The 14,043-nt window shown below is 41.6% G+C and overlaps 1 protein-coding gene across 3 annotated transcripts in view; it reads right to left on the bottom strand.

Moving 5' to 3' along the window:
* Positions 1-14,043, bottom strand: part of FAR2 (fatty acyl-CoA reductase 2) — a 149,065-nt gene that overhangs the window by 38,093 nt on the left and 96,929 nt on the right. The window lies entirely within an intron of this gene.

The raw sequence follows: 14,043 nt of genomic DNA, 5'->3' as shown, positions 1-14,043 counted from the left end.
AGGAGGGGAGCAGGGCACATTCTGGCTCCTCCTCTTCCTTTGCTGCTCCTTACCTACTGTCACTCTTTGTTCATGTCAGATGAGTCCTGTGGGGAACTGCCTTTGGGATGGAAAGATGGGGAAATTCAATAACCCATACTGCTAAAGCTGCTGACTGCCACCAGCAATTTTGCATGACTGGACAAGTATGCAGCTAGTTGGCCTGTTGAGCTGTCTTCCAGCCCTTTTTTTCTATGACTATGATCCAATGCTCTTTCCAATACATGTTTTCTGCCCAGTCTTCTGCAGAATGACAAGACTGTGCATCTGAACACTAAAAAGATCCCTACATTTCCATATATTGCTCTGATGACTTGTTCAAAACCAGCACCTGGCACCCTGCTTTGCCTAAGTTCCAAGATAGCAGGTACCCTGAACAGCAAGACAACTGTGCACAAACCTTCTCAAAGGGAAAGGACATCAATACTGTCATCGCCTGGAAAGTGCCTGTGTGGCAACAGCAGTTCCTCAGTTCCCATTTTTACTCTGTGAGTAGTTCAGAGTCACTGATAACAATAGAGCAGGTCTGGGTGCAGTTCCACTTGCATCCTGAAAGCAAATGGCTACTGCAGGTTCCACCTGGAGACCTTTTGTTTGGTAAATCTCACAGGTAAAGAAGATGAAGCCTGAATTTCAAAACACTATGTGAGTTTGCTGGAGTAGGATAGGATTTGAAAAAAAATCATCATGAATTTGGAAGTGTCTGTTCTAAGGGTTTTGTATTGCTGGCCAGCATTGTTGTATTTCAGCAACTTCAACTAAAATAATAGTAACAGTGAAGTCCAAAAAGCTCTTCCCATATGGGGGCAGAGTGACACCAAGGGTAGAAAGAATAAATAGAACAGAGAGGCTGTGGGATCTGAAGAGGCATAATCTAGATTTCAAAAGACAACCACACTTCAAAGGTAACCAGGCTACTGACAGGAATGACTAAGTACTGGGACAGATTGCTGGTGGATGCTGTGGGCCACCACCTTTGCATGCATTTAAGAGCTGTCTAGATAAGCATTGCCAGGAAAGGCAGGGAACAGCTGAACCCACCTTGGGGCAGAAGTATGGGCCAGCTGGCTTCTCAGTAGATATATTTTTTTGATTGTTTCCTCTACTCTGTAGCTTACCCACGAGTAACACCGAGTTTGTAAATCTCTTTACTGTCATAGCCTCTTGTTTTGCTAGAGATTGTTCTGTCTTTGATTTGCCCAGTGCTAATGTAGGAGTGGAAATTGTGTGACATAAATTAAACATACTAAAACAAAATGACATATGAAAGATTAAATTGATACTAATAGCAATATTTTCTTGCTTGACTAAGGGATTACCATCTTTCTGCTTATCTGACAATCAAATCTAGATAAACCTCGATGCTCTTAGGGAAAAAGAAGTGATAAGAAAATCGTTAGCCTTCCCCACTATACAGTGCACTTTGTACTTGATTTCACGTATTTTTCTTTAACACGCAGCTGCACATCCTTCATAAACCTGAAACTTGAGCAAGTTAACAGAAGGTAGTAATCTCATTTCTCTCAGTTGCACCCATCTACATGCATATTTCAGCAATGTACTCTAGGCTAGAACATAGATTTCTAGACAGGGAAAGTTAATCATGGACAAAGATGTTGGTGAGAACCAGCTGGACTGTAGGTGCTCAATTCCCGATGACTTATGTTGCAAACTGGGTATTAGCAGCATTAATGTCTGTAAAAAGCAAGAGTGGCTGTCCAAATATGCATCATCTCATGAGAGATCACACACGAGCAAACCCTGATAAGACACAAAATGGAAAGGGTTCTCAGAGAATCCATGTAAGACCAAAGCTATCTTTTAGGAGTTTTAGGAACAATTCTGCATTTGTTTGTTGTATTGCAAAGAGAGCACAAAACTTCACTGTCCTGGTTTCAGCTGGCACAGAGTTAATTTTCTTCTTAGCAGCTGGAATAGTGCTGTGTTTTGGATTTCGGATGAAAATAATGCTGATAACACACTGATGGTTTTAGTTGTTGCCAAGCAGTGAAGGACTTTTCAGCTTCTCATACTGGCCTACCAATGAGAAGGTGGGGGTCACCCAAGAAGCTGGGAGGGGACACAGCCAGGACAGCTGATCCAAACTGACCAAATGGATATTCCATATGATATGACGTCATTCTTTGTATATAACTGGGGGGTTGGCCAGGAGGTAATGCGGCTCAGGAATTAGCTGAGCATTGGCTCTGGGTGGTGAGCAATTGTGCTGTGCATCTCTTATTTTGTATATTATTATTATTATTATTTTCTGTCCTATTAAACTGTCATTATCTCAACTCACGACTTTGACCTTTTTCTTTTCAATTCTCTCCCCCATCCTGCTGCAGGGGGAGGAGTGAGCGAACGGCTGTGTGGTTGTTTTAGCTGCTGGCCAGGTTAAACCATGACATCCACCCAATGAAAGTTATTTTATACTTGTTTGGCATAAATAATGCAAAAGCAGAGGAAGAATTAATCAGCCCTTTCTCCATTTCAGTCATGGTATATAAAAAGAAGAGTAGTGTTTCTGCAGTGCCAGCCTTGCTCGATTTTGGACAGTTTTATTCTGCCTACATGGCGTCTCCTCTTGACGTTCCCACTGCAGATAATATCCCCTTCAGTTTCTGTGCCTACTTCTAGGTATTGCCTACTACCACACGCCACTCAGCAGCTGTAGTTTTTCACCCCCTCCAATGATTCACTGCATTTCTCTGAAGGATGAAGGCAATTTCTAAATGCAAGCTCACAAATCAGCATACTGCTTTGGAAACCTTCTGGATCACAAGAACATTCAGTTCATCGCCACCATTAAATCAGATAACAGGAGCAGCTGTTTAATCAAAGTATGCTGCCTCTTTTATGGCATCTAAAGATTTCAGACCTGTCAGTGCTTTACAGGAAAAGTGCAAGAAGATTTAAAGACAAAAGAAATGCAGCTTATTCTATACTGTTTCCTATAGCTCAAGGAGTGCTTAACATAAAGATGATGCTTAGTCTGCAGGTAAGCAATAATTGCATCTCTAAATTCTGATTGACTCACCCAGAGCATATATAATAAATCCCCAATAACTGCATAAGGCCTAAGGATTGTTCGATCTTTTCTTTTTAGAAGCTGTCTGCCAATAAGAAATATATTCAATGGATAGACGTGGGCTGGCATGCTGTACTGTTGGAACTGCATGAAAATACTGGCCAAGTCAGCAATACTCCAGAAGTGATATATTCATTACCACAGAATTATAGTGAAGAGAAAGAAAAGATGTTTGATTTCAAGCTGATCAGCTGTGTCCAATATTAATTAAACTGAGAGAAATCAGTAATAACGTTATCTATCCTGCTTTCAGTATCTTTCTGAGCATCCTAATGCATTCCAGGGGCAACACTGCTGCCTTGACCAAAACATAATAAATGAACCTAAGAGCCGCTATTCTTTTTTTAATCCTCAAAATAGGATTCGAGTTCTGCATACGCTGTTCTGCCCCTCAGCAGAGGTGAGAGTTTCACTTGGAAATTTGCTGATTTTTTTCTTATGTTATAATCAGGCAACTCCCACTTATAATAATAATCTAATCTCTGTGATTTCAATTTACATTGTCAAGCACTTAGTATGAAAACAGGACTTCTAGAATTTCTCCCAACATTATATTTGAGTGTGTTTGATGGCCATCTCTTTCCTTATTCCTGCCCACTTAAGCTTTGACCTCCGGTCCCAAAGGATGTCTGTAACTCTGTGTTCTCTGCTCTTGCCTTAAAGCATGTAACAGTTCAGAGAGATTTCTGCCCATCAATCTTTCAATCAGAAATTTTTCTATACCACAAAGACACAAAAACCTCAAAGACATGGCAAATTGCACATCTATAGTACAGTGCAGCCAAAAAATAAAGGAATCACTGAACAATGTAAAATGCCAAAGGCTTTACTTCTTCCTCAGGAGACATTTTCGGTGAAGCAAATAAAAAATAATGAAAAGCATAGTGCCTAAGCTGTAGTCTACTTCAAAAAAGGAACTTGCATGAGTTTGGTAAGACCTGTTGTGTCTTATAACTGTCTTTCAAAGAGGCCTGGGTAGTCCTTTTTTTTTTTTTTTGACCTATCTGTCCTCACCCCTGAAAACCCAAGTTACTGTAAAAGGCACCATGCAGGATGGCACTGCACTGAGAAATGTTGGTAGGAGAGAAAGCAGTTCTCCTATTTGCTTGGTGACGTTATCTAACACTATTTCTTGTGCTTTCCCCTATTGTGAAGGGTTCATCTTCCAAAGTGCTGAATAAACATGTCCCAGCAATGTGAGCCACGGTGAAGGTGGGCTACTGCTCTTCATCATGTTATCAGTGGAGTCTGTAACTCACTGTGGCTCCTTTCTGCAACCAGCCGCCTCTTCAGCGATAGCGCTCACGGCGCTCCCTCCACGACATCAGGGGCAAGTGCTTTGGTGACTGGCCCAGAAAGCATCAAGTTTTTAAGCGTGGCCTAGAAAGGTAACCTTTTTTCCTCCTGCGGTACAAAACCAACGATCAAATGAGCCATCTAAATTACACTATTTTAACCAGATAATAAAAAATTGATCTTCTCTGGTGCAAAGTGAGGCCAGAAGTGTTTAATAGGCACTGGGGTATTAGGCTTCTCTAGGAGGATTAGCAAAAGATGGTAACTTAACTTACATTATAGTATGCAGATTTCAAGGCATTACTGTATAAGAACATTTAAAATGGAGAAAAATCAGAGAATTCCCAGTAAATGCATCTCATATATGAGGAACTACTGAGAAAATAAAGGTTGAGAGAGTTCAATTAAAAAAAAAAAAGACAAAAAGCTTCTGTCTTTTCAGATGAAGAAATGCAAGAGACTGATTAGTGTAATTCAGGAGAATATAAGCATGAATTGCTTCTGTAAAGGAAATATAATTTATTCTACACAAAACATACGCCAAGGGGTAAAACACTGTGGCAGCAATTCCTTTAAAGAACAAGGTGTTCATTGGGTGTGTGGAGTAATTTTAAAAATGAGGTGTTTGAAATCCCTCTTCTGAACAGAGCACTGGTATATAAATGCTGGGGAACAGCCTATATATAGATACAGAGAATAACATCCCTCTCTGATTTTCAATGGCAATATCATAAATGGACATGACGATCAGCACAAATCTAAACTACTGAAGGTACCCAAGTCATGAAAATAACTCTTTAAAAAGCACCTCTGCAGTTTTGTTCTGATGAAAGGGCTTATCCCAGTTGTGTTTGCCACTGATAAAATCCTCCAGTACAGTCTTGAAGGAGGGAAGGTACATACCTACTTTTAGCTTTGCCACTGTAACAAATCTGAGAAATAATTGGGCAACTTCTTGACATAAAGTGATTAGCCTGCAATTAATTTTCAGCCTGGTACATTTCCAGCAATAAGCATCAGGATTGCTCAGTCAAGAAATGTGTGAAAACGCAGCTCAGGCAGCATTAATGGGCATAGACCCTTTTTTCTCCCTTGTGCGCTCTCTGCCTCATTTCCTCTTCAGAAAGTTGCTTTTAAGTATGGTTCTTCTCAAGGCAAATAAAGTATAATTCATCTAATCAGTTAGAAAGCATGCAGCAGAGTGTTCCTCATTATAGGAAAACAAATGGCTTATGCTTCAATCTAAAGCTATTACTTTCCCCTGAGTAGAGCTAATGTAGTGGAAATACAGTACCCAGGACCAACATCTAGTAAACAAAATAGCTGATTATTTAAAGATAAAGGCTACAGAAACAAAGAGATGACAGACAGTAAATTTCAATATAGGTCAGCTAAGGCTAATATGTATAGCCAGCTACTTAGGATGTGGTTTTAAATGGCCAATTTCCTTGAAAATTGGCTGCTGACAAAGCCTGCTGTTTTCTAGCAAGAATACTCGGGTTAAGTGTCAGTTAATCTGGAACAGTAAAAGGCACTCCTTCAGGGCCAGGCGTTGTATACAGGAGCGTTAGGGACTTGACAGACATGGAAAAGGTTTCTGTGGTCTCTAGTACCATATAGGTGGGTGGACAAGTCACAGACAGCATATGGAGCTTCTTCACATTCATCACAGACGTTTCTTGTGCCCCTGTGTGGTACTTAGACAGATATCACTATCAGCGTTTGATGGTGTGCTTGACATTTAAAATGGGAAGAATTTAAGTGCGGGGAAGGATGATGGTGACACTTGGAGCTCTTCCTACAAGGAACCATCATTACTTCTCATGCATTTTCCAGAACTGTTTTCCTTCTCTTCTCTCCTACATTGCTGTGCCCCAATGTGGGCACGGGTGTAAGGGGAGTCAGTTGCCAAAGGAGAGCAGGAGCACTTGGCTGCGACCAGAGTCCCGTCCATCTCCTCTCCCTCAATTCCTGCCACGCAGAATTCACTGCCGACTACTTAGAGAATCACTGTGTGTACTTGGAGATGTTAACAAGTACAGAGTTATCCAGACATAGGATCTGAATCTGCTTTTCTATACCCCTTGCCTTAATTACAGATCTTTGAAGTTTTACTGCTAAATTTGCTTGGGCACTAGGGAACTTCGGGAGTGTTTGCTGAGTTCCCAAAGGCAAACCAGCTGGGACTAAAGGCTGTGCCAAACACAGATGTCTACTTCTTGGAGATGTTTAAAGAAATGACCAGGAAAGACTTTTAAAGACAAAAATTAATTTCCCATTTGAAAGCACCTAAAAAAAATCAGGTTGATTTTCAGGAGTCTATGGAGATTGGCATAGCAGGTAGACATTGTGATCTCTAACGCGTTCTCACTTATGATGACATTAAAACACGTTATATATCACAGGTGCAGAACTCCGAGGTTCCTCCCCTCTGAAAATATAAGTTTCGTGTGCAGATGGTATGGAGTGGGGTTTTGGGGAACTGGGGGACCACATGTAGGCAGCACCTGCAAAATGTGCTTTCAGATAAGGCTCCCGTTCCCACGGAGCCTTAGCAGGGAGAGACAGGCCAGACAGAGCTACCCACAACTACACATCTGGCTGCCCAGGTATGCCTGGCTCATTAGATCACACAGAAGGAAAGAAGACACGGTGCAGAAAGTGAGTGAGATGCACCCCTGGCTGCAGAAGAGTCACTCTCAGCTGTGAAGCTTCACAGGATGGAATGACGTGGAAAAAAGGTGGCCATCACAGATGAAACACAGCATGATGGCATCCTCAGCCAGCTGCGAAACAGCTGACCCAGCACAACACCATCAGCATCAGCTCTGCGTAGCAGTCCTTGTTTATACAAATGATCATGTCCTCTGATGGCTGGAACTGGTTGAACCCCACAGAAGTCTTGGGGTCTGCCTGGCAGATTGTCTCTGTATGTTAGACCACACAGTAACTCACAGTGTCACTTGTTAATGAAAAAAAGACCTCTGCCAAAAAGTCACTGAGGAATCCCCACGAGTAGAGACATTCAGGCAACCTTATCTCAGCCAGACCCCGAGGGTACTTCTCCTTCTGCTACAATGTGGTTTCCAAGGAGGATAACCAGGCATATTGGCTGTCACACAGATACAGCCGAGGCAACCAGCACATCACCTGTATAATACACAGTGCTGGTACGCAATTGAAAATTTTGTTTCAAGGGCAGCTCCGTGGATGCATCTGGGCTCTACGACTCCTGTAAGTACATCTGGGAAAGTCTTGAGATACTCCGCTCTGACCTTGGGCTCCTCCTAAGAGCTCTTCCAAAGGAATGACTGCAGCAGTTGTGGCAACCCAGGGTGGATGTACTGCACTTCCATACTCACTTCTTTAAAATCCCTGACCCCTTCCTGAGCCATAAAGGAGAGAATGCCATCATGAAGAAGATCACAGGTAATGTGGGCACCAAAGTTCACCTTGATTAAAAGTGTAACGGACGTAAAAATCCTTTGATGTCACACACAACAGAAGTTGAACAAATCAAGACAAATGCATTAAGTATTTAAAGCTACTCAAATAAAAAAAAATAAATTATAAACATTGTAGTGAGATGGCGCTCAAGCGTAGAGAGCTGAACTTCTGGGAAATGAGTACAGTAGAAGAGTAAGTCACTCTTCTAGCATGGACCATGCTAGAAGATTCTGGGATGTGAGGAGCAGGCAGTCAGCAAACAGTAAGTTTCTTGTGCTGAACCTCCATCACCCAAGAGAGCTAATGAATTCTGTGGAATTATCTATACCTGGAAATTAAACTGTGCCAGGTTATGCCCTGGGCACTGGAACTCAATCATCTGTATTGTTCCACTGTTAGAAGGGTCTTAGCATAATTGTGGTCTGAACCATCTATCAGAAAGATGAACAGGTCCCTGGTCACCAGTGAGGAGTTAACCTGGGACAGGGGCTTTTCCCAACAGATATCTCACATGTGGTCATGATGTATCGGAAGTTAAGAAAGTTTAATGGCATGAGTGCAAACCATTTCATGCCAGCTGGTCTCGGTGCCTGAAATTCATCCCACGAACATTCAATTTATGGATGCTGTTAAACAGTACAATCAAGGAAGTTTTGCATTTACCTAGGACAATTTCTCTTTTCATCATTTTTCTTTTTGTGTTAACATCCCATACAAATATTTTGTCCTTCTTATGCCATTCCACATACATTTTCGTTATGTTCATCATGACAATGTAATTTTTTGATTGTTGCTTAAAAGAAAATCACTACCTCAGCCTGTCAAATACCTGCTTCCTTTCCTTGTTGTCATTTAACTATAATCATATTCTCATAGTAAGGCTACATGCAGCACACACAGTAAATAAACAAACTGGGAAATTACTGGGAGATGATCAGAAGGTAATGCAATTTATGAGACTAATAGGAAGAGTAAGAACACCACAAGAAGTGAAGGCACTTGTGAAAAAGAGACCAAGTACAGCAAAGAAAAAAAACAGCTGAGATTCTAAGAAGGCATCTAAGAAAGGATGACTTAACCATTATAAACCGATTTTCTGTAGTGTCACTATTACAAGCAAGCAAGGAGGTAGAGGGTTACAAGTAATCCTTGATTTCCATCCAAGGAGCCTTCAGATTAGGGAATTTAAAACTTCTTTAAGAAGATAGAACCATCTGTCCAAATAGTGTCCAGCTACTTGCAACACAGAGTGGCTCTGCAAGTTCTGCTTTTACCGGGGACCAGCTGTAATTAATGCTTCTGATTATGGCCAGTTCTCAAAAGAAACTATGGAAGCTTCAGAAATGGTTGCAGAAGCCCACATGCAAGTCTGACAGCTGGATTCACAGCTCAGACCTTCTCTCTGAATCCAACCTCTTTGCATGTTATACAAAATACGGACCACTTTCTGTATTTGAGACCTCTTTTGACAGTGCTTGGATCAATTGGTTCTGCCCATAATAAACACTCTTAAAATCCACCACTTCCTGGCATGGGTATAAAAACAAAAAAAAAGTAGTCCCACTGAACTGTGTCAACTTATCATGATGTAAGGAAAAGGCAAATTTGGCCCATGAAGTCCATACCAGTCTTTTGGCATGTGTACCCCCTTTTCCACTAGCTTGGGTCTCATCAAGCAGGAGGTGTAGTCTTGTTTCAGAATAAAGATACCTGTCGTTAGTAGGGCCATTTAATGTCAGCTTGTAATAGTAACACTTCTACCAGGAGCAGATGTCGCTCACTTCCCGGTACAAAGATCAGAGCATTTCCACAGATGGCTCAGTTACACCATGTGAAAATTTTCTTCCTACCCTGCCGCTGCAGTTGTACCTGACTAGAATGCTCTGACAGGGCTGATGGTAAGAGACAAGCCAGATGATGTTTTACGCACCCTGCAAGACTATTCCTCCTGAAGGCAGGAAAAGATGAGTTTTGTTTGCAGTGAGGTAGGAGTTTCTCTCTCTTTTTTTTTTTTTTAAATGGTAGAGAAATCCAGATATTTTAGTGTGGAACAAAACACACACACATTTTGAAGAGGATCAGAAAAGCCCTATCAAATGTCCTTAAACCAAGCTCAGGTTTTAGCTCGCTCTGGCACCTCTCAGAGACTGCTGAAGGGTAATCAACCATTACGAGCCCAACTTACCATCTCTGGCACTCCTGTTAATTGTTCCAGCTAAAGCCATAATGTTAAAACTTCCTGATCAGAGGATCTGTGACTCAAGACATCCTTCACACTGACACACAGCCTTCATCTCACTCACAAAATACCCCAAATACTGTACATCTATTAATAGAAAAGTTATTTTTCTCTGCAAGTATATTTTCAGCTCATACTCCTTCCAATGGAGACCTAAGAGGAGAATTCATGTAAGCTGAAATGGCATTCACGTTTTCTGCATGCCCTGCCCTTGGCTTCTAAATCTAGATTTCACCAATTAATTTAATGCTACCAGGTTCATACTGGGCAGAAGAGTGAACACTTGGGCTATTTATGCTTCAGGTGTAACAAATCACTTGCCCATGTGCACTTAGCAACCTTTTCAACTAGGTCGAACAACAAAAAGTTGTTCGTACACAAAAGTCTCCCCATCCGTCTGAGCAGGGATTACCGTTAATGAGCCTGTGTCCTTGCCCCCAGTCCTACGAGGTTATAAATTACTTTAATGCTTTAATCTACTGGTGAAAAACCCTGGCTGAAGGAGTGCAGAAGAAACAAGCAGAACATACCACAGCTAGCTACACGTACTGAAATGCACCTCTCATCCCACAGAGAATCCTGGTTTCACAAATAAGAAATACACAATGTTCTGCAAATACTACTTGCACCTTAACTATATATTTAATTGAGGGAACTACAACTCATCCCTACATCAAGTCTCCACCTGTTCTGCCATATTTGGTAGAGGCAGTCCATCAATTACCCAGATTCCCTGGGGGAAAAAAACCCACAACATACCAACGCTTAAAGATCTGCCCCAAACTACATGGCCCATAAAGTTAGCATCCTTAGGGCATACAGCTTTATGTAGATACTACTACAGAGTGATAAGTTGTAAGCAGGAGATCCTGATGGAGCACCAAACCTCATAACTAGGTAAGGCCTCTACTGGGAATGAGGAAAGTGATTACAACAGTTCAAGGACAATAAGGCTGCATGAGCACAAAACCAGAGTATGAAAAATGTGTTCCTCTGGTGCTGTGGCATGCAGCCTGTGCGCAAGAGGAGAAACTGCTTGTGCTTAATTGGAACTAGGTAGAAGAGTTAAAGCTAAAAAAAAATTATTTTTCTTGGTGAGTGTATATGGTAAACAATATGATGACAGTATGAACTGCATACTGGTAGGGGAGTTTTGGGGTGCAAAGTCTTGCAAAGTCACCTGTAGCCAGGCAATCATATAAGTAATACCATACAAAGTAAAGACTGCCTAAGTAACAGCACTGAAAAAACCCACCAAACTTGGGTATGGATGTAGCAGAAATGGGATCAACTAGGAAAGAAGTATTTTTTAAAGTTATTTATTTGAGGGGAGTTTGGATGGAGCAAGAGAGATGCAAGGGTGCTGAAAAGACACATCCAGAAATAGAAGACTGGGAGATAAGATATAAAATCAGGTACAGAATAAAGGAGGACAGGATTTTTTGTCAGCAGGAGTGTGGACACCTACAGATAGTGAATCCAAGTCTGGAAGGATGCCAGAGGGAACCCCACCATTGGACAACCTGCTGGAGCCTCTATCACATCTTCGTCTGAAAGACTTGGTGTATGAGAGTGGAAAAAAGGAGGGATAGACTTGCATCCTATTTCTAAATAGTGGGAAGGGAGATAGAATTGTAATTCAGTAGTAGTTGGGTGTGATTCATAACACTTAAGAATGATAATTAGTAGCTTTACAGTGGTGTGTGCTTTTAGATTAATTATCACTTATTTGCTTTATTAATCTCTTAGTAGTGTATTGCCTAATTTAAAAACATTGTAGTCTCTTAATTCAGTTATGCCTCAAGCCTGCAACCTGAAGGGGAGAGTCAGACTCATAAAGCAACATACGGCAACCACCTTTGGCTCACCAGCCTGAAAGACCAGCTCTATCCATTCATCAACAGGGGCAGCCTTCACCCCGTCTCCAGATGGATGCTCAGACTTCCACCCAACCAGTCTCTGTCTCCATCCTCCCACCAAATGACACCTGTAATTCACAGGCTCCAAAGCACTTTTATCAGAGTAAGAAAACATTAATCTTTGTGTTCTCTGACTTTCTGTGCTCAGCTCGTGACACTTCTCTTTCTCACATTTGTATAAAGAAATGGCAAGCCTGCTGGTATGTTACGATCTTAGCTTATGGAATGGCTTCACGGTGTTATCTCTGTCAGCCTGAGGGAATCATGGAAGCATGAGCAGATCCTCCTCACTGAACTCAGCTGTGATGGAGGGACTCCCTCACACTGTTGGTCCTCTGCCTTCCCCCATGCTCTCCTTTTGTAGTACCTTTTTCTGGTACTTCAGTATCGCTTACTTTTCACCTCTTTGGGACGCCTAAGTATGACATGCAATATGTGATCTCCTGAGCAGCTATATGGGGTGCCCAACCAGGAAAGTGGGACTACTGCTGTGCTACAGCTGCAGAAAATGGTCTCCGAGGTAGCACATGCCCTAATGGTGGATTTGTGTCTCGGATTCTCCAGTAATATGAGAGCTAATGGCCAAGTATCTCATATATGGATTCCTCTAATTTCAGAGGTATGCTGTTTTCAGACTCATTTTTGCAGCAAAAGTGTTTTTAACTCACCAGGTTAGTGGGGCTCTGAGGAAAGAAGTATTGGGAGGAAAATCCTAGTCCCTGCAATTTTCCTTACATTGAACATTTTATGGCGGTTCATCCCTTTCAAAGGAAAAGCATTCAGTTTTGGCATCTTCTCTCCAGGGATAATAGCGCAGCTATTATCTCCCCATCATCTACTCAATTCATCACTCAGAGCATTGCAATTTTATCTAATTCAGACAGAGTAAAAACGTACTAAACCAAGAATATCTTCTTCCCTTTTACACTGGGACAGATGACTCTCCAAAACACTGTTTCCTTCCCTCCCACATGCCTAAAGGCATCTCCTGAAGAGGCTCAAATAATATAATAAAATCTGATCATCACTGTCTGAACCAAGAGAAGTAACAACTAATGAACAATGACACTGACAATGCTGGAGCCATCTATGTCCTATGAGGTACAGAGATCACAGATGTGCCATTATAGAAAAAGAAGCTCAGGAGATCATCTCCAAGATTAAAGCCCACTTCCAAAGGGAAGCTAATCTACGTTTGGGGTTGCAGCCGTGGAGATATGCATTTCCTTGCATGTTGCTCAGAAGACCTTACCAGTTTAGAATATGATTTTACCAGGCCAGATGCCAATTCTGAAGCAGTACTGCAGGATGTTTTGTATGGGTAGCCTTTAGCTCTGCAGTTAAATATCTGTTATTGTAGCTAAGAACTGTTCAAAGCACATATAGTCATTGATTTAAAAAATGGACATTTTTACTGTAATGCCAAAGGGAAGTAGAATTAAGTCTCAGACTGCTTAGTACTGCTTCTATTAAACCTGAGTGAAACTCTGCCTTGTCTGCTTCATATTTAGCAGCAGCAGCAGAGTGTCTTGGACAACTGGTTTATAGGTCTGGTTGAGAATTTCCCACCACATTTTGTCCAGTTCTAAATTAAAAAGTTTGCTGAAGAAACGGACTTTAAAATAATCTCCCCCTGAGCTGTGCTGGGACTGCAGGGCTAATACACCTAAAATTGCATTTCAGTCAATATAGCGATCAAATGAGACCTGAAAAAATAATGCCAAGAAAGAAGGGGCCACTTATTTAACCACTTTCGGTTCTCACACTGGTAAAATTGAGATGCTGTTTATCTAATTCCCAGCTGGTGGGATGGTTAAAGACCCTGAAAATGAAACACCAACGTATCAAATGGCTGGCAAGGAGCTCTTAAGAGATTACTCATGACTGAGCAAATAGCCCACAGTACTGGGTTCTTCTTTTGTAGGAGAAAATCTCTTTCATGGGGAGAGACTTTAATCCACCCACTCAGCAACCTGGTGTCAGAAATTGTTCCGTATTGGTCATGAAAATCA

This window comes from Grus americana, chromosome 1, assembly GCF_028858705.1.
Source record: "Grus americana isolate bGruAme1 chromosome 1, bGruAme1.mat, whole genome shotgun sequence".
NCBI lineage: Eukaryota > Metazoa > Chordata > Aves > Gruiformes > Gruidae > Grus > Grus americana.
The sequence above is the reverse complement of the archived record's forward strand: the minus strand, read 5'-3'. Positions and strand labels throughout refer to the sequence as shown.